Here is a 20227-nt window from a genome sequence, read left to right as displayed (position 1 = left end):
CAATGAATTCTCCTCCTCATTGATCGAGCATGCTAGGACAAAGAAGTAGTTAGGATCTCAATCGACACGACGACATGGTGGAGATGACGGTGGTTCAGTGCCAGGAGGGCTTCGCAAAGTGCATGTGGAACGACGAACAAGGAAGAACTCGGGGAGATGGGATAGGGGTTGCCTGAGGGAGGGGGAAGGAATTGGTCTGTGGCTTCCCTCCCCAACCCTCCTATATTTATAGGAGCAAGGGAGAGGGGCGCAACTCCGTTTTCCCCTCCTCCAATGAGGGGGCGGCGACCCTAGGGAGGAGGAGTGCCCTCCAAGCCAAATGGAGGGCCCCACCCCCTTAGTGTTTCCCTTCCCCTTAGGTGCATGGGCCTTGTGGGGCCGGTGCCCATGGCATAATAAGGTCGGTGCGCCCCGTGCAGACCATGCGTGCCCTAAGGGCTGGAGAGACCCTTCCGAACTCCTTTGGAACCCCTCAGAACCTTCTGCAAGTTTCCCGGTACAATACCGACAAAACCCAAGATTTGTCTGGTAGCCAAAATATGACTTCGCATACATAAATAATTACATACAGACCATTTGAGAGATCTTCATGACTTCATGGGTCTCATTCGGGATTCCGAACAACATTCAATCTCAAACGTACATATCCCAAGACTACTCTAGCGTCATCAAACATTAAGCGGGCGGACCCTACTTGTTCGAGAATCATGTAGACATGACCAATACACCTCTCCGGTCAATAACCTATAGCGGGACCTGGATGCCCATATTGGTTCCTACATATTCCACAAAGATCTTTATCGATCAAACCACGATGTCAAGGATTCAGTTAATCTTGTATGTAGTTTCCTTTGTCCAGCGGTATGTTACTTGCCCGAGATTCGATCATCGGTATCTCCATACCTAGTTCAATCTCGTTACCAGCAAGTCTCTTTACTCATTGTGTAATACAAGATACCATGCCTAACCCCTTAGTCACATTGCTTGCAAGCTTCTTGTGATGTTGTACTACCGACACGACCCAAAGATACCTCTCCGTCATATGGAGTGACAAATAGCAGTCTCGATCCACGCCAACCCAACACACACCCTCGGAGATACATTTATAGCACCCTCATGATCACCCAGTTACAAAGTGATGTTTGATGGAACACAAGGTATTCCTCCGGCCTTAGGGAGTTGGATGATCTCATGGTCTTAGGAACACATACTTGACATGAAGAAAGCAATAGTATAAACTAAGTGATACGATCAAATGTTATACTTGTGGTTGGGTCTTGTCCATCACATCATTCTCCTAATGATGGGATCCCATTATCAAATAACAACTCATGTCTATGGTTAGTAAATCTTAACCATCTTTGATCAATGAGTTATTCTAGTAGAGGCTCACTAGGACACAATGTTGTTTATTTATCGAGACATGTATTTAAATTTTCAGTCAATACAATTCTAACATGGATAATAAATGTTTATCATGGACAGGGAAATATGATAATAACCAATTTATTATTGCCTCTAGGGAATATTTCTAACACCGAGATGAAACAATTCGTTTACAACTTGCTCACTTCACTTCGGTGGGACCAAAAACCATCTCGATGTCTTTGAGTTTCTAAGGTTTGGCTCTGGTTCTATCTAAGTAAACCTTGGTGGGTCCGAATAGAAAGTGTTTGGTGGGACCAACATTAGAAAAAGCGGTAGGCACAAGTGAAGTGATTGGCCTTCGCCTAGTGCCTAGGCGGTGCTTAAGCGCCCTAGGTGCAACCTAGGTGGTAATATAATTTTTACTATGAGGATGTATCTGTGGTTATTATATGTGTATCGATATTAATCTAGGGAATATAGATAAGTTAACCACCAACTATTGTTGTTGGGATATGTCACGTTTGGCATATCAGTGCCATACGGCATGATTTCTTGCTTGGGTAGACAATTTCTTACTTGTTGTGTCTAGAATTTCGTTTATGCCCTAGGTGTGGCGTTTGGCCATCGCCTAGCACCTAAGCGTGCCTAAGTGCCTCCTAGGCACTACTTTTTCCAATAGAGGGTGGGACCAAGTTCACTTTTAGGGTTTTGGACAAATTGTTTTGAGAATATGATTGATGGATTTTTGTGGCAAATGTATAAGCACTTGAGTAACTCAGTCATCATCAATACCTCATCCCTTTTCAATAGTATTGGATTTTCCTATGCACTCAATGTGATCAATGATCACTCAATGTAAAATGTGTTGGAAATATGCCCTATGGGAAATGATAAAATAGTTATTATTATATTTCCTGTTTCAAGATAATCATTTATTAACCATGCTATAATTGTATTGAATGAAAACATAGATACATGTATGGATACATAGATAAAACAATGTCCCTAGCAAGCCTCCAGTTGGCTAGCCAGTTGATCAAGGATAGTCAAGGTTTTCTGACTATATGCAAGTGTTGTCACTTGATAACTAGATCACATCATTAGGAGAATCATGTGATGGACTAGACCCAAACTATGAACGTAGCATGTGATTGTGTTATTTTGTTGCTATTTTTTTCTACGTGTCAAGTATTTATTCCTATGACCATGAAATCATATAACTCACTGGCACCAGAGGAATACGTTGTGTGTATCAAACCTCACAACGTAACTGGGTGACTATAAAGGTGCTCTACAGGTATCTCCGAAGGTGTCCGTTGAGTTAGTATGGATCAAGACTGGGATATGTCACTCCATGTGACGGAGAGGTATCTCGGGGCCCACTCGGTAATACAACATCACAAACAAGCCTTGCAAGCAATGTGACTAAGTGTAAGTCATGAGATCTTGTATTACAGAATGAGTAAAGAGACTTGCGAGTAACGATATTGAAATAGGTATGCGGATATCGATGATTGAATCTCGGGCAAGTAACATACCGAAGGACAAAGGGAATGACATACGGGATTAAATGAATCCTTGACACTGAGGTTCAACCGATAAGATCTTCGGAGGATATGTAGGATCCAATATGGGCATCCAGGTCCCTCTATTGGATATTGACCAAGGAGTGTCTCGGTTCATGTCTACATAGTTCTCGAACCCGCACGGTTTGCACACTTAAGGTTCGATGATGTTTTAGTATAGTTGAGTTATATGTGTGGTTACTGAATGTTGTTCGGAGTCCTGGATGAGATCACGGACGTCACGAGAGTTTCCGGAATGGTCCGGAAACGAAGATTGATATATAGGATGGTTTCATTTGGTCACGGATAGTTTCTGGCATTTCCGGCAGTGTACTGGGAGTGACGAATGGGTTCCGGGTGTTCACCAGGAGGGGCCCAACCACCCGGGAGTGAGCCTAGTAACCTTAGGGTGGTGCACCAGCCCTTAGTGTGCTGGTGGAGCCAGACCAAGAGGGCTATGGCGCCACAAGTGAAAAACCAAAGGAAAGAAAGAAAAAAAAAGGAAAGAGGGAGGTGGGAAGGAAGAGGAGGACTCCTCCTTCCCAAACCGAATTGGAGGAGGAGTCCTCCTCCCCCTTCGGTTGGCGCACCCTTGGGGCCCTTGTGCCCCAAGGTAGCCCCTCCCCTCCTCCTATATATACTGGTGGTTTTAGGATTTTTGAGATACAACTTTGCCACGTGCAACTCAAACCTATTCCACATAGTTTTGCCTCTAGATCGGATTTCTGCAGAGCTCGGGCGGAGCCCTGCAGGAGTAGATCATCACCACCACCGGAGCGTCATCACGCTGTCGGAGACCTCATCTACTTCTCCGTTTCTCTTGCTGGATCAAGAAGGCCGAGATCGTCATCGAGCTGTACTAGTGCTGAACGCGGAGGTGTCGTCCGTTCGGCGCTAGATCAGAATGGATCATGGGACGATGGTGATTTCAATCACGAAGTTGTACCACTACATCAACCGCATTTCTTAACGCTTCTTGCTTAGCGATTTACAAGGGTACGTAGAGCTAATATCCTCTTGTATATGGACATCACCATGATAGGTCTTCGTGTGCGTAGGAAATTTTTATTTTCCCATGCAACGTTCCCCAACACTGGTATCAGATCTAGGTTCGAGCGTAGATGTTATCTCGAGTAGAACACAAAAGTTTTTGTGGACTTTGATGTTCGATTTTCTGTCCTTCTTAGTCTTTTCTCGATTCGGCGGTATTGTTGGATTGAAGCGTCCCGGACCGACATTACTCGTACGCTTACGAGAGACTAGTTTCATCGACTAACATGCAACTTGTTGCATAAAGATGACTGGCGGGTGCCTGTTTCTTCAACTTCAGTTGAATTGGTTTTGACCGAGGCGGTCCTTGGAGAGAGGTTAAATAGCAATTTGCACATCTCCGTTGTGGTTTTTGCGTAAGTAAGATGCAATCATACTAGATACCCATAGCAGCCACGTCAAACATGCAACAACAAATTAGAGGATGTCTAACTTGTTTTTGCAGGGTATGCTTGTGATATGATATGGCCAATGACGTGATGTGATATATTGGATGTATGAGATGATCATGTTGTAATAGTTAATATCGACTTGCACGTCGATGCTACGGCAACCGGCACGAGCCATAGGGTTGTCTTTAAACTAACATTTGTGTTTGCAGATGTGTTTACTGTATTGCTTGGTCGTAGCTTTAGTAGTAATAGCATAGATAGCACGACAACCTCGATGGAAGCACTTTGATGGAGATCATGATGATGGAGATCATGGTGTGGCGCCGGTGACAAGAAGATCATGCAGGTGCTTTGGTGATGGAGATCAATAAGCACAAGATGACGGCCATATCATGTCACTTATGAATTGCATGTGATGTTAATCCTTTTATGCACCTTATTTTGCTTAGAATGACCGTAGCATTATAAGGTGATCTCTCACTAAAATTTCAATACGAAATTGTGTTCTCCCCGACTGTGCACTGTTGCGACAGTTCGTCGTCTCGAGACACCACGTGATGATCGGGTGTGATAGACTCAATGGTCACATACAACGGGTGCAAAACAGTTGCACACGTGGAACACTCGGGTTAAACTTGACGAGCCTAGCATGTGCAGACATGGCCTCGGAACACATGAGACCGAAAGTTCGAGCATGAATCATATAGTTCATATGATTAGCATAGAGATGCTTACCACTGAAGCTATTCTCAACTCACGTGATGATCGGACTTGAGTTAGTGAATTGGGATCATCTACCACTCAAATGACTAGAGAGATGTACTTTTTCAGTGGGAGTTTGATACGTCTCCATCGTATCTATAATTTTTGATTCTTTCGTGCCAATATTCTACAACTTTCATATACTTTTGCCAACTTTTTATACTATTTTTGGGACTAACATATTGATCCAGTGCCTAGAGCCAGTTCATGTTCGTTGCATGTTTTTTGTTTCACAGATTATCCATACCAAACGAAGTCCAAACGCAATAAAAAAACCTACGGGGATTTTTTTGGAATATTTATGATTTTTGGGAAGAAGAATCAACACGAAATGATGCCCGAGGGGGCACAAGCCCCCTAGCCGTGGCCTGGGGGTGGGACCGCACCTGGCAGGCTTGTGACCAATCCCTGAGGAGATTGGGGCCCTTCTTTCTCCGCAAGAAATATAATATCTGGAATAAAATCGTGTTAAAATTTCATCCCAATCGGAGTTATGCATCTTTCGGAATTTAAGAAACGGTGAAAGGCAGAATTTGGGAGCGCAGAAACAGAAGGACACAGAGAGAGAGATCCAATCTCGGAGGGGCTCTCGCCCCTCCGCCGCCATGGAGACCATGGACGAGAGGGTAAACCCTTCTCCCATCTAGGGAGGAGGTCAAGGAAGAAGAAGAAGAAGGGGGGCTCTCTCCCCCTCTCTCCCGACGGCGCCGGAACGCCGCCCGGGACATCATCGTGTGACGGCGATCTACACCAACACCTCCGTCATCTTAACCAACACCTCCATCACCTTCCCCCATCTATATTCAGCGGTACACTCTCCCGCAGCCCGTTGTACCCTCTACTTGAACATGGTGCTTTATGCTTCATATTATTATCCAATGATGTGTTGCTATCCTATGATGTCTGAGTAGATTTTCGTTGTCCTATTGGTGATTGATGAATTGCTATGATTGGTTTAATTTGCTTGTGGTTATGTTGTTGTCCTTTGGTGCCCATCATATGAGCGCGTGTGTGGATCACACCATAGGGTTAGTAGTATGTTGATAGGACTATGTATTGGAGGGCAAGGGTGACAGAAACTTCAGCCTAGCATAGAAATTGATGCATACGGGATTGAAGGGGGACCAATATATCCTATTTCTATGGTTGGGTTTTACCTTAATGAATGTTAGTAGTTGCGGATGCTTGCTAATAGTTTCAATCATAAGTGCATAGAATTCCAAGTAAGAGATGACATGCTAGCAGTGGCCTCTCCCACATAAAACTTGCTATCGGTCTAGTAACATAGTCAATTGCTTAGGGACAATTCCGCAACTCCTACCAGCACTTTTCCACACTCGTTAAACTAACGTAATTGTTTCTTTATCTAACAACCCCTAGTTTTTATTTTCGTGTTCTTTACTTTTTTGCAAACCTATCCTGTCTCTCCTACAAAGTACTTCTAGTTTCATACTTGTTCTAGGTATGGGGACCCCGACTAGCAAGTCGAGTTCGCCGTGCCCAGTGACCCCAAGGATCAATGTTCACTGAACACAGATACTGAATAATAGAGTCTTACATCCAAGTACCGAATTATTACATCAAATGACCAGAAGGTCGGGTTCAAGAGCAAGGCCTAAAGCCAAATTAAACGGATACATCGAGTAGCGGAAACTCGTAAGGGCTAAGCGGTGCCCATGCCATCAAGCCTACATCGACAGGCATTCTGACTGGGAAGCGTCCTAGATCGCAGGTCCGTCTCCGACGGCGTACTCATCGCCAAACTCCGGTCCTTCCATGTCTGGTCAATAACATAACCAGTGGCAAGCCAATGAGTACTTTGAATGTACTCGCAAACAGCCCATGATATGTATATGATAAGGAATAACAGTAACAATTATCTTTAGTGGAATGCAATGTGGTGGCATGATCAGGTATGTGCAACAAGTTAAAGAATTACTTTTGAAGAACAGGTTACTGATATCAACATATCTGACAAGGGTTGAACACACCGGGTTCACCCTATATGCCAAGTCATCGGACTTGTCATAACCTCAATGTATTAATGAGGGCTAAACCATCCGGGTTTACCCTATATGTCAAGTCACCGAACTTGATCATATTATTGTGATCATCATAACAACACCTTTTTAACACCACGCACACACACTTGGTTTATGCGGAAACTCAGGACGTAGTTTAAGCAGCACCACCCAACTGTCCTTGACCGTGGACACGGCTATTCTAATAGTTTACACTCTGCAGAGGTAGTACGCTGGACCCACGAGAAATGGGAAACTTCCGTGTCATCCACGACTCGCGGTATATCACATATACCCGAGGTAAGTACCCGATCATCATCTTTCCCCTGACGATACTAGACAAAGAGGTCCACTCGATTGGTACCCGGCCCACATGTTGTACGTCTTACGAGCACCGACTTTGGACTGTAACAACCATGCAGGGACCAACGGTGTGCCTGGAACTCATAATAATGGCATAGTCGTCCTACCTGGCACGACCCCATCATGAGAGTGACACCGATCACTCCCGCCACTAGTAATGTGGCTCTTTGCTAGCACCGACCAGAGTAATCAACAAAGCCCCGTCCCATAAAGGGGTATCGTGGTCGTACTGGTAAGGTTGGGACGGTCGACACATCATAAATCTAATCCATTTCTGAAACCATACTCACACCAAAATCACCGGTGCATCACTTCACCAAAAGTGATCACCAACTCATCATCACCCTCGGGCATTAGTGGCACCCGACGGGGTTTTCATAAACTCTTTATTTAACCCGTCATTATGCTTGAGATAATATGCCTTAACATTACTTGTCAACATGATAATATCATGGCCCTCACGGGGTAGGGTCAAGTTCAATGCAGTGATTATACTCTACTAGTCAACATGACAGTAGCATGATCCTCGTAGATGGTAGGGTCAGCTCATCATGTTTGTGCTCCGAGGAGCCATGTGAATATCATTATCAACATGCAAGTGCTTCGAAGAAGCCTCCGGTACCATCACATCAATGATGAACCGGCATCATGATCACATGCAATGGAAAATACTTGCTATTCTAGCATGCATCATTTTATTTACTTAAGTCATGGCAAAAGGGTTGCTTGCCTTGGTCAGCTAGGTATCCGGGGTCTTCGAGGTCTTCCACTCCGGATCCTCCGTCACTCGGTAACTCTACCGTCGAGAAAGGAATAAATAAATACTAGCTCTCACTAAAACAGATCACAAAGTGCTTTTAAAAATGTTGCAAGGCTTGAATAAATTCAGGATATTATTTTGAAAAATGTTTCCTATTTTTTTATTAGCTAAGCATATTTATTTAAAAGCAAACAGAAGCAAACAAGTGCTTTTTAATATCATTTTATTATACCAGAATAGTTTCTGTTTTTGATAAATGTCAACTATTATAGAATCAAATACTACTCATTTTTAGAAAATTACTGGTGGAAGAATTATATTTTTCTAGTGGCTAAATCTTTTTGTAAAAATCATTTAGTTTGCTCGATTAAAACAAAAGAAAAAGGCCAGGGGGGTTGGATCTAGTCGGCCCAGCCAGCAGGCCTGGCCACCAGGCGCGCGCGGGCCAGGTTCAAACCTGACCTGCGGGCCCCTGGGGTCAACGTCAGCGGCTGCACGCGCTGGCTGCCCCAGGACACCGACAGGTGGGCTCCACCTGTCAGGTCCTTCTCCTACCTCCAGCCAGAGAGGTGGAGATGGACACCGGTGAGGTTGCCGTTGTGCTCAGGCCTAGCTAGGAACGGGAACGGGTTCCTCGTGCCTCCGCCTACCTGCTCGTGGTCGGGACTTCACCGGAGGTGCTCGTGGCGGAAGGGTTTCGGGTTGGTGTTGAACTAGGGGCTAGGGGTATGGATTTACTCGGGAGAGTTAGGGGAAACGTTCCTGGTGTCAATGGGAGTGTAATGAGAGGTCGGGCAGCGCAGGAGCCGACATGTAGCCAGAGATCGACCGGAGCTCCGAGGCGGAGGAGCCTCGGTCGATCTCGAGTACCGGGGCTCTGCGAGCTCGATTGGGCGGCTAGGGAGTGTCTATTAGTTGTGCTGAAGCTGCTTGGAGGGTGCTGGAGTGCCGGGGGGACCTATTTATAGGCCAACGACGGTGACCCGACTCGGGCGCGCCGGTGACTCACCGTGGCACGCGTGCAAGCAAAGTGAGGTGCTGGCCGCGAAACCACGGGTTCGGGACATCGTTTAGGGCCTCCTGGTGCAATGGCCGCAGAGGGAAAGTGAGTGGGGACGAGCTACAGCGACCGTGCATGCTCGGTCGCATCGAGCGCGCACGGGCACGCGTCGTCTGAGCTCTTGCGCGAGGGGGAGAGGGTCCCTGGGATAGCTTTGCACTGAATGGTTGTTGGGGGAGTGCTTGGACATAACTGGGGAGGCTGGGACCGGCCGTAGTGTCGGCCCCTTGCGGGTGGCTCTCTGCAGCGCCTAGAGCGCAGTTTTGGCATGCCACGGCATGTTGGCTCGCTCTGGGGCACTTGGGACGTGTCCTCCATGTCATGAGTTTTGCTGGGAGTGTGCCTAGCCGTTGTGGTTTAGTGGGAGCTCGAGCTGGTCAAGGGAGCAAGGAACACTAGTGTTGCTAGTACTGCCCTGCAGCTCAAATTGGAGTTCTTGTCACTTGTGCTTGGAGTTGGGGAGGGGCTGATTGACTGGGTGTTCAGGGTGTTCTGGTGCTCTAACCCACCAAGTTTGGGGCCTTGACATTGGGTAAAACAGTGGCTAGGAGGGTTTTTACCTTCCTGTCAGTAGGTGTTCGACAGTAACTTGGGGTGCTTCCACCCCACCACTGTAAATGAAACTTAACAGGTTTGGTCTTGGGGTAAAAACATGCGGTTCAACCAAATCTGAGCTCCATTGAACAAGTTTGGCTTTGCAAACTTGAAAATGTCTCAAAATGACCAGTACTGTCCTTTACAAAGGAAGTGTGGCCAAACAGAGTCTCACAAATCCCATCTTTGGTGTGGAGTCCTTATTTGGGGTGCTAAACACCTCTGCAAAGTTTCAGCTCCATTGGAGAAACTTTGCAATGTAGAGTTGTTCCAACTCTACTCTGGACAAAGAGGGTTTTGGGCTCTATAAGTGCACTTCCCCACCTTGGATCAAGGTGAGATTTCAGGTGAGCACCTAATATGGTTTGGGAGCGCTCCTGTAATTTTATGGGAATTTACGGAGATAATTTTCTTTGGAAACATCTCAAAAGCTAAAACAGACAGAAATGGTTTTCAGGGTTTTACTCAAATAATATTAATATAAAATAGGGTTGAAAATCTTATATATGGAAAGTATATGTCCTTCTGAGCTTCCATGAATTTACTCAGAATTTTCTAAGGCAGGAAAGTAATTTTCCTTGTGGAAATATCATTACTAGCCTTAGAAATAGACATAGATATAAAATAGGAAAATAATATTTTAAATCACCAATTAATGTTTTTAATGAATGAAAATAATATTTGGATCAGATCACCAACTTTGGTTGGAAGTGCCACTTGGCTTCATGAGCTAGTAGTGTATCCCAACATGATGAAGGTGATCTTGATATAAAGGAAAAAGGGTTTTTCAAGAGAGCAAAATAATAAGTTTTCATGGGTTTGAGTCATCAAACAAGCAAGCATACACTCAAACAAGGGCTGACATTGCACTCACAACATTATTTGAAAAAGTTTTAACAAGCTCTGATTTTTGCAACACATAAAACTTGGGGTGAAAAACAGGGTGTGACAGACCTATCCCCCTTACAAGAATCTCGTCCCCGAGATTCCTAAGCTAAGCGTTAAACAGCTCGGGAAATTCTGATCGGAGATAGTCTTCACGTTCCCATGTGGCTTCTGCTTCGGTATGGTTGCTCCACTGAACCTTGAAAAACTTGATGGTGCGGCTTCTGGTGCAACGCTCGGCTTCATCCAAAATGCGGATCGGTCTCTCGTGGTAGGTAAGGTCCGGTTGAAGGTCAATAGCTTGATGATCAATGTCCTTGTAAAGATCGGGACGGTTCGGCACTTGCAAACACTTCCGGAGCTGTGACACGTGGAACATGTTGTGCACACGCGAATGTTCAGGAGGTAGCTCCAACTAATAAGATACTTCCCCGCGCCTTGCCATGATCTTGAAGGGTCCAATGAACCTTGGAGCTAGCTTCCCCTTGACGTGGAAATGCTTGGTCCCCTTGAGAGGCGTGACTCGCAAGTACACCTGGTCTCCGGGAACAAACTCCACGTTTCTGCGGCGAGGGTCCGCATAGCTCTTCTGCCTTGACTTAGCTGCCTCCAAGTTCTCTCGGACAAGTTGAACCTTGTCCCCTGCTTCCTGCAGTGCTTCTGGTCCGAAAACTAGTCCTTCACCGGTTTCGGACCAATTGAGCGGGGTGCGGCATTTCCGCCCATATAATGCTTCGAATGGGGCCATCTGAAGACTGGACTGGTAGCTGTTGTTGTAAGAGAACTCAGCAAAGGGTAGGCAGTCTTCCCACTTGGCACCATGGGCCAAAACACAAGCGCGGAGCATGTCCTCAAGTATCTGGTTTACCCTCTCGGTTTGTCCGCCCGTTTGCGGGTGGAAAGCCGTACTGAAGGAGAGTTTGGTTCCGAGAGCTTCTTGAAACTTCTTCCAGAATCTTGAGGTGAACTGCGTGCCGCGGTCGGACACGGTCTCTTTGGGAACTTCATGGAGACTCACCACTCGATGAATGTACAGACTGGCCAGCTGGCTGCCATCGTAAGTGGTGTTAACGGGGATGAAATGGGCCACCTTGGTCAAATGATGAACTATGACCCAAATGGAGTTATGTCCCTTATTCGACCGGGGCAACCCGGTGATGAAGTCCATGCCGACTATATCCCACATCCACTCCGGCACTTGAAGAGGTTGTAGTAATCGAACGGGTCGCTGGTGTTCAGCCTTGACTCGCTGACATACATCGCATTTAGCGACATACGAGCCAATTTCCCTCTTCATGCCATGCCACCAGAATCGTTCTCGGATGTCTTGGTACATCTTGGTACCACCTGGATGGATAGAGTACGGTGTGTCATGTGCCTCTTGCAGGATCAAGTCCTTAAGTTCGGCCTTGTTGGGCACGCATAAGCGCTTCCCGTACCACAGTACTCCTTGCTCATCAATTGAGAATCTTGGGGCTTTGCCTTCTCGCACCTTCCTCTTGAGGCCTTTGATACTCTTGTGCCCCTTCTGGGCCTTCTTGATGTCGTCTGCCAGAGTAGGCTTGACTTCGAGGTTGGCCAGGTACCTTGGTTCGACTATCTCAAGTCCTAAGCCCTCCATCTCTTCACACAAGGCGGGTAACCTTTCCTTGAGCGTGACGTTCAAGCAGCCTGCCTTCCGGCTCAAGGCATCGGCTACCACGTTCGCCTTGCCGGGATGGTACTGAATGCTGAGGTCGTAATCTTTGATTAACTCAAGCCATCTCCGCTATCTCATATTCAGCTCCCTCTGGGTGAAGATATATTTCAGACTCTTGTGGTATGTATATATCTCGCATCGCTTTCCCAGAAGGTAATGTCGCCGCGTCTTCAGAGCATGCACTACAGCTGCTAGCTCGAGATCATGGGTGGCGTAGTTCTCCTCATGCGGTCGTAGTTGCCGTGACAAGTACGCCACGACCCTGCCATCTTGCATCAGGACTCCACCGAGCCCGGTTCCCGAGGCATCACAATATATCACGAATTCCTTGTTGATGTCCGGAGTAGCCAATACCGGGGCGGTAGTTAGCCTCTTCTTCAACTCCTGGAAGCTTGCTTCACACGCCGGTGTCCACTCGAACTTCCGGCCTTTCTTCAAGAGCTGAGTCATAAGTCGATCGATGCTGGAGAATCCTTCAACAAACTTGCGGTAGTATCCCGCGAGCCCGAGGAAACTCCTGACATCCTTCACATCCTTGGGTGATTCCCAGTTGGTCACTGTAGAAATCTTGGACTGATCTACGGCCAAACCACGTGCCGTCAGGGTATGACCCAGAAATCCAACTTCGTTCAGCCAGAACTGACACTTGCTGAATTTGGCATAAAGTTGGTGCTCTCGAAGCTTTCCCAGAACTAGCCTCAGGTGTTGCTCATGCTCTTCTTCGGACTTGGAGAAGATTAGTATGTCATAGATGAACATGACGACAAACTTGTCCAAATATTCCATGAAGACCTTGTTCATGAGGTACATGAAGTAGGCTGGGGCATTTGTCAAACCGAAGGGCATGACCGTGCATTCATATAGACCGTACCGGGTCACGAATGCAGTCTTGGGTATATCTTCGGGTCGGATCTTCAACTGGTAGTATCCCGGTCGGAGATCGATCTTGGAAAATACCCTCGCCCTGTTTAACTAGTCAAATAGGTCTTCGATCTTGGGGAGTGGGTACTTGTTCCTAATTGTGACTTCATTAAGGGAACGGTAGTCGACGCAGAGTCAAATGGTACCATCCTTCTTTGAAACAAACAGAACAGGTGATCCCCAAGATGACGCACTCGGACGAATGAACCCTTTACTGAGTTGCTCATCCAGCTGCTTCTTCAGCTCTGCCAACTCCTCGGAACCCATCCTGTAAGGCTTTTTATAAATAGGCCTCGATCCGGGCATGAGCTCAATGATGAACTCAATGTCCCGGTCAGGAGGCATTCCGGGTAGCTCGTCAAGAAAGACGTCCGGGTATTCATAGACTATAGGCACTCGATCAAGCTATACCTCGGAGAGACTGTTTACTCGAGGTGCGTGAGCCGATACTGGCTCGGAGACGAACTTGACCTTGACCCCTTGGTGGCTTATCATGGTGATGGCCCTGTTGGAATAGTCCAAAAGACTCTGGTGCTTGGCCAACCAATCCATACCGAGGATTACTTCTACACCTTGCGATTTAAGCACAATGAGGTCTGCCAAGAAACTCGTCCCATTGATAACTATCTCGACCCTTCTACACCCTAGGTTGGTCCTTAATACTGCTCCCGGGCTTTGGATTGCCATCTGCCCGCGGAGTAAAGTGGGTTTTAAACCACATTTTTCCGCAAACCCTTGAGTAACAAAAGAATGCGAGGCACCACAATCAAACAACACTGTTGCTGGAGTTGAGTTGACGAGGAACGTACCCAGAATGCAGTCCGGGTCTTCCTGTGCTTCTTCTGAAGTGATGTGATTGATACGGCCCCTACCATTGAACTGTTGGTTGCGGGGGGCCTGGTTCCTCCCTGGTGCACCTTGACCGGGGTTGGGTGCATTGGGACGCGGTGCGTCGGGCTTCTTGTTGGGGCACTGCCTGGAATAGTGCCCAGTCTGACCACACCCAAAGCAGGTGACTTGCCCCGGAGGGTTGGTCTTGACTCCACCATTGTTCGGCGGTTTGACTACTGGCTTGACTTGCTGCTGAGGCTGATAATTCTGGTGGAACACCGGCTACTTGTACTGTTGCTGCTGAAAGTTGGGTCTTGCAGTTGCTGACTGCCACGGTCTTGGTCTTGCGTTACCGGGTCCTCCACTGCCTATCAGTTTATGCTTGCGGGTGTCGTCCATTGCACGACGCTTGTCTTCCAACACAAGCGCTTTGTTAACCAACTCGCTGAAAGTCTGGCAGTCGCAAACCACCAGCTGGTATTGAAGGGACTGTTGTAACCCTTCCATGAAGCGTTCCACCTTAGCGGCCTCAGTGTTAACATCTTCAGACGCATACCTCAACAAGAGATTAAACTTTTGCAGGTACTCCTTAACAGTTCCGCTGCCCTGCCTCAAGGCTAGGAATTCCCGCTTCTTAATGGTCATCAGTCCAGGTGGAATGTGAGCCGCGCGAAATCCTTCCTTGAACATCTCCCACGTGATGAATTGCCCTGCCCGCATGATCTGGAATCCATCCCACCATGCCCTGGCGGTGCCTCCGAGACAGTGAGAAGCATAAAGGACCTTCTCATGATCATCGGTGCACTTGACCAGCGCAAGGAGGTCTTCAATGGTGCGAATCCAGTCATCGGCATCCAGGGGTTTAGTCGACTCCCTGAATATGGGGGGCGTAGTCCGCATGAACTCAGAAAGAGTAGAGCGACCACCGCCATACTCATTCCGCGGCGGGTTGTCCACCAGGACTTGAGTCAGCTGCTGGATAGCGGCATTGCTGGCTTGACGCTCCTCCCGAAGAGCTTGAAGGAACTGAGCCATCGTCAAGTTCTCAGGAGGAGGTGGTGGCGGAAGGTCTCTAGGCTGCTCGTGGTGACCTCCAGCGTGAGCTTCTCCTTCGGTTCCCTGCGGCGTCCCTGAGGAGTCGGCGCCAGGGTTGTCGAAGGTGCTGTTGCGGGTTGCGTTCACCATCCTGTCATAGAAACAGACAAGTCAAAAGGCCACCTTGCTCGGGAGTACAAGGATTTGCTCCTAGTAAGAGGGGGTCCAATACGTGCATATGCCAAGCCTTGAAAACCAAAGTTTTTGACAAACTGGAAATTGCATTCATGACAACTAGGTGACGTAGTCACTTACAGGCTGCCCAAGGCAATAGGTGACTTACATCAAGCACACATACGCAAATTAAAAACGGATACATGGATACCCTATACTTGGGGTACTCCGAATCACCTACGCTAAAACCTACGCGGCGGACTGCTCGGTCTCAAAGGCGGACTCAACAGGATCCTCATCTTCATCAACATCCTCTTCCTTTATAGGAGTGGAAGAAAGAATCCGCACATCTCGGCGTCTCTTGGGCGAGGCGGCGAAGATCTCAGTGTACTCTTCCGCTGTCAGGCGGCGACTCCAAAGAGGGACTGCCTGGATGGGTAACACACCACCCCTAGTGGCAACAGCTGCCCTCCCTTCAGGTGCGCCTGCCTTCTTTACTTTGCGGTTCTGCATCTTCTCAGTGTGGAGTAGGCCTTTGACTAGGTGCAGCTCTTGGCAAAGCTTGACTGATTCCTTAACCAGGAAGTGTGTCAGGGTGTCTGACGAGAGACTGAAGTAGGTCTGAAACCTTAGTGGCATCCCATCCTTCGTGGCTGGGGTGAGTGTCCAGCTCCCATCCACTCCTTCGTTAATGAAAGGTAGATGACGAGTGACAGGCTCATTAGCCATCTCAGGGAGGATGCTGCGGAGTTGCACGAGCGCCTCTCGTGCAGCCGTCTCCACTGCCAACATCATCTCTCCCATCTGTGGTCCTTCGAAGAACCAACTAGACGGGGAGTCATTAGCCTTCACTATCACGTCCACGTGATATTCCTTGGTGTCGGCGTTGACCCAGTGCTCGTGGTAGAGGAAGATGGGCGTGCGTCGTACATGGCACTTCTCGAGACAATCCACCAGAAGTAGTGGAAAGCCGGTCTCCAGAAGTGTCTCAGGTACGGCAGCCATCTACAAGGCATAGGAGAGAAGTCAGGAGGTTGTATGTGCAAGAGTCTTATGACAGGATGGCGTCCTAACGTTCTTGGTTAACGTCCATGCTATCTAAGGCTTCCTATAGTCAGGATGGCTCTGATACCAGTTCTGTGGGGACCCCGACTAGCAAGTCAAGTTCGCCGTGCCCAGTGACCCCAAGGATCAATGTTCACTGAACACAGATACTGAATAATAGAGTCTTACATCCAAGTACCGAATTATTACATCAAATGACCAGAAGGTCGGGTTCAAGAGCAAGGCCTAAAGCCAAATTAAACGGATACATCGAGTAGCGGAAACTCGTAAGCGCTAAGCGGTGCCCATGCCATCAAGCCTACACAGACAGGCATTCTGACTAGGAAGCGTCCTAGATCGCAGGTCCGTCTCCGACGACGTACTCATCGCCAAACTCCGGTCCTTCCATGTCTGGTCAATAACATAACCAGTGGCAAGCCAATGAGTACTTTGAATGTACTCGCAAACAGCCCATGATATGTATATGATAAGGAATAACAGTAACAATTATCTTTAGTGGAATGCAATGTGGTGGCATGATCAGGTATGTGCAACAAGTTAAAGAATTACTTTTGAAGAACAGGTTACTGATATCAACATATCTGACAAGGGTTGAACACACCGGGTTCACCCTATATGCCAAGTCATCGGACTTGTCATAACCTCAATGTATTAATGAGGGCTAAACCATCAGGGTTTACCCTATATGTCAAGTCACCGAACTTGATCATATTATTGTGATTATCATAACAACACCTTTTTAACACCATCACACACACTTGGTTTATGCGGAAACTCAGGACGTAGTTTAAGCAGCACCACCCAACTGTCCTTGACCATGGACACGGCTATTCGAATAGTTTACACTCTGCAGAGGTAGTACGCTGGACCCACGAGAAATGGGAAACTTCCATGTCATCCACGACTCGCGGTATATCACATATACCCGAGGTAAGTACCCGATCATCATCTTTCCCCTGACGATACTAGACAAAGAGGTCCACTCGATTGGTACCCGGCCCACATGTTGTACGTCTTACGAGCACCGACTCTGGACTGTAACAACCATGCAGGGACCAACGGTGTGCCTGGAACTCATAACAATGGCATAGTCGTCCTACCTGGCATGACCCCATCACGAGAGTGACACCGATCACTCCCTCCACTAGTAATGTGGCTCTTTGCTAGCACCGACCAGAGTAATCAACAAAGCCCCGTCCCATAAAGGGGCATCGTGGTCGTACTGGTAAGGTTGGGACGGTCGACACATCATAAATCTAATCCATTTCCGAAACCATACTCACAGCAAAATCACCGGTGCATCACTTCACCAAAAGTGATCACCAACTCATCATCACCCTCGGGCATTAGTGGCACCCGACGGGGTTTTCATAAACTCTTTATTTAACCCGTCATTATGCTTGAGATAATATGCCTTAACATTACTTGTCAACATGATAATATCATGACCCTCATGGGGTAGGGTCAAGTTCAATGCAGTGATTATACTCTACTAGTCCACATGACAGTAGCATGATCCTCGCAGATGGTAGGGTCAGCTCATCATGTTTGTGCTCCAGGAGCCATGTGAATATCATTATCAACATGCAAGTGCTTCGAAGAAGCCTCCGGTACCATCACATCAATGATGAACCGGCATCATGATCACATGCAACGGAAAATACTTGCTATTCTAGCATGCATCATTTTATTTACTTAAGTCATGGCAAAAGGGCTGCTTGCCTTGGTCAGCTAGGTATCCGGGGTCTTCGAGGTCTTCCGCTCCGGATCCTCCTTCACTCGGTAACTCTACCATTGAGAAAGGAATAAATAAATACTAGCTCTCACTAAAACAGATCACAAAGTGCTTTTAAAAATGTTGCAAGGCTTGAATAAATTTAGGATATTATTTTGAAAAATGTTTCCTATTGTTTTATTAGCTAAGCATATTTATTTAAAACCAAACAGAAGCAAACAAGTGCTTTTTAATATCATTTTATTATACCAAAATAGTTTCTGTTTTTGATAAATGTCAACTATTACAGAATCAAATACTACTCATTTTTAGAAAATTACTGGTGGAAGAATTATATTTTTCTACTCGCTAAATCTTTTTATAAAAATAATTTAGTTTGCTGGATTAAAACAAAAGAAGAAGGCCAGGGGGGTTGGATCCAGTCGGCCCAGCCAGCAGGCCTGGCCACCAGGCGCGCGCGGGCCAGGTTCAAACCTGACCTGCGGGCCCCTGGGGTCAGCGTCAGCGGCTGCGCGCGCTGGCTGCCCCAGGACACCGATAGGTGGGCTCCACCTGTCGGGTCCTTCTCCTACCTCCAGCCAGAGAGGTGGAGATGGACGCCGGCGAGGCTGTCGTTGTCCTCAGGCCTAGCTAGGAACGGGAACGGGTTCCTCGTGCCTCCGCCTACCTGCTCGTGGTCGGGACGTCACCGGAGGTGGTCTGGGTCGCCGGCGATGAGGTGCTCGTGGCGAAAGGGTTTCGGCTTGGTATTGAACTAGGGGCTAGGGGTATGGATTTGCTGGGAGAGTTAGGGGCAACGTTCCTGGTGTCAAGGAGAGTGTAATGAGAGGTCGGGCAGCGCAGGAGCCGACATGTAGCCAGAGATCGACCGGAGCTCCGAGGCGGAGGAGCCTCGGTCGATCTCGAGTACTGCGGCTCTGCGAGCTCGATTGGGCGGCTAGGGAGTGTCTACTAGTTGTGCTGAAGCTGCTTGGAGGGTGCTGGAGTGCCGGGGGGACCTACTTATAGGCCAACGACAGTGACCCGACTCGGGCGCGCCGGTGACTCACCGTGGCACGCGTGCAAGCACGGTGAGGTGCTGGCCGCAAAACCACGGGTTCGGAACGTGGTTTAGGGCCTCCTGGTGCAATGGCCGTAGAGGGGAAGTGAGTGGGGACGAGCTACAACGACCGTGCATGCTCGGCAGCGTCGGGCGCGCACGGGCACGCGTCGCCTGAGCTCTTGCGCGAGGGGGAGAGGGTCCTTGGGGTAGCTTTAAACTGAATGGTTGTCGAGGGAGCGCTTGGACATAACTAGGGAGGCTGGGACCGGCCGGAGCGTCGGCCCCTTGCGGGTGGCTCTCTGCAGCGCGCCCAAAGTGCAGTTTTGGCATGCCACGGCATGATGGCTCGCTCTGGGGCACTTGGGACGTGTCCTCCATGTCCTGAGTGTTGCTGGGAGTGTGCCAAGCCGTTGTGGTTTAGTGGGAGCTCGAGCTGGTCAAGGGAGCAAGGAACACTAGTGTTGCCAGTACTGCCCTGCAGCTCAAATTGGAGTTCTTGTCACTTGTGCTTGGAGTTGGGGAGGGGCTGATTGACTGGGTGTTCAGGGTGTTCTGGTGCTCTAACCCACCAAATTTGGGGCCTTGACATTGGGTAAAACAGTGGCTAGGAGGGTTTTTACCTTCCTGTCAGTAGGTGTTCGACAGTGACTTGGGGTGCTTCCACCCCACCACTGTAAATGAAACTTAACAGGTTTGGTCTTGGGGTAAAAACATGGGGTTCCACCAAATCTGAGCTTCATTGAACAAGTTTGGCTTTGCAAACTTGAAAATGTCTCAAAATGACCAGTACTGTCCTTTACAAAGGAAGTGTGGCCAAACAGAGTCTCACAAATCCCCTCTTTGGTGTGGAGTCCTTATTTGGGGTGCTAAACACCTCTGCAAAGTTTTAGCTCCATTGGAGAAAC

The sequence above is a fragment of the Hordeum vulgare genome, chromosome 2H (assembly GCF_904849725.1).
Source record: "Hordeum vulgare subsp. vulgare chromosome 2H, MorexV3_pseudomolecules_assembly, whole genome shotgun sequence".
Taxonomy (NCBI): domain Eukaryota; kingdom Viridiplantae; phylum Streptophyta; class Magnoliopsida; order Poales; family Poaceae; genus Hordeum; species Hordeum vulgare.
The sequence above is the reverse complement of the archived record's forward strand: the minus strand, read 5'-3'. Positions refer to the sequence as shown.